The sequence below is a fragment of the Octopus sinensis genome, linkage group LG1 (genome assembly GCF_006345805.1).
Source record: "Octopus sinensis linkage group LG1, ASM634580v1, whole genome shotgun sequence".
Classification (NCBI taxonomy): Eukaryota; Metazoa; Mollusca; class Cephalopoda; order Octopoda; family Octopodidae; genus Octopus; species Octopus sinensis.
The window spans coordinates 146,290,354-146,292,143 of record NC_042997.1 but is presented as its reverse complement, the minus strand read 5'-3'; the positions used below and the strand labels follow the sequence as shown (position 1 = coordinate 146,292,143).

At 36.8% G+C, this 1,790-nt stretch overlaps 1 non-coding gene across 1 annotated transcript; it reads right to left on the bottom strand.

Annotated features, from left to right (window-relative positions):
* Nucleotides 1-1,408: 1,408 nt before the first annotated feature.
* Trnat-agu lies at nucleotides 1,409-1,482 on the bottom strand. The gene has a single exon. It is a non-coding gene; the product is annotated as a tRNA-Thr (tRNA).
* Between the last annotated feature and the right edge of the window lie 308 nt (nucleotides 1,483-1,790).

Below are 1,790 nucleotides of genomic sequence, written 5' to 3'. Positions count from 1 at the left end.
ATGGGTTACTCGATCTGAAGAAAATTCTAACTGGGCTCCACCTGCAAGGTCATGTGCTGTTTATCTTGATATGAGATCACCATGTCGCGCATATATGGTTGTGATGCATGTGCCTGGTGTACCCTTATCAGACGGGTAGTCATGATGGGTATACTGGGCTTCGTATATTTTACCCCAGTGTCACTTTGATGGCATGCTCTGCTCGCTCACTCAATAATAATAATAATGATAGTAATAATAATAATAAAATAATAATAATAATAATAATAATAATAATAATAATAATAATAATAATAATAATAATAATAAGCCTTGGTATAAAAGATGGGCTAAAGCAAATATTTTGCTCAATAACACAGATTTGTTTGTCATTTGTTTGAAGATAAACAGTTAAACACGTCCCTTTGTGGCTAACGATATGTGCACCTCTGATCACGAGCTGAAGTGGGGGAGCATCACAGCAATGTGTTGAAAGGAAACTTTTGGGGTTTCAATAATTCACCTCTGAAAACATTGGTGGTTCATTCATCAGCGGTTCAGCAAAAGAGACTGATACTGCGGTCGATATGCTCGACTAAACCCTTCAACGTGGTACCTCAGCGTCCAATGACTGAAACAAAGCCCCACCTGCAAGGTAATGCGCTGTTTATCTTGATATGAGATCACCATGTCGCGCATATATGGTCGTGGTGCATGTGCCTGGTGTACCCTTATCAGACGAGTAATCATGAGGGCTATACTGGTTTTCGTATATCTGTATCCCTGTGTCTCTTTCATGGTATCACTCTCTCACCCAATAATAATAATATAATAATAATAATAATAATAATATAATAATAATAATAGTGATGATGATGAGATGATGATGATGATGATGATGATGATGATGATGATGATGATCCCTTCGACTATAGGCACAAGGCCTGAAATTTGGTGGGAGGGGGCAAGTTGATTAGATCGACCTCAGTACACAACTGGTACTTAAGTTATAGACCCCGAAAGGATGAAAGGCAACGTCAACCTCGGCAGAATTTTAACTCAGAGCATAAAGACAGACTAAATGCTGCTAAGCATTTTGTCCGCCGTGCTAATTATTCTACCTTAATAATAACAATAATAATTCTTACCAATAGGGCCAAAGTCTGAAATATTTTGAGTGGAGTGGATTATCGATTAAATCGACCCCAGTATTCAACTTAAACCCTGAACATCTGTTGACCCAAATATAATCAATATTGCAGTGTTAGATTTATAGAGTGGAGACCTAAGCCGAAATATTATGTTAAGATAACATAGAAATTATGTTGGGAACTTTCAACAATGCGAACCGATGATAGAGCCTCTACGTTATGTTGTTGAAGTCTTGCTTGCGCCCTAAAGTAAAAAAGAGAACGAAAAAATAATGCTAAGGCTCCGGAGAGATTCGAACACTCGACCTCCAGTTTACTAGACTGGCGCTCTAACCAACTGAGCTACGGAGCCAGATACAGAAACCGCATATCCTATTAGCCACTTTACCAATTCATTTGATATCAGGAGTTGAGATAATCACCGCTATCATCTACTGAGATGAATTATAATGATATAAAGATATTTTAGACCTCTCATTATATGAGAATATAATATTCAATTATATTAATAATAATAATATACCGAAGCTATTAACTGACTAATTCATGGATTTTAGCCAAACACATACATACGTACATGCATGCATGCATACATACGTACATACATACATACATACATACATACATACATACATCATACATACATACATACATGCATGC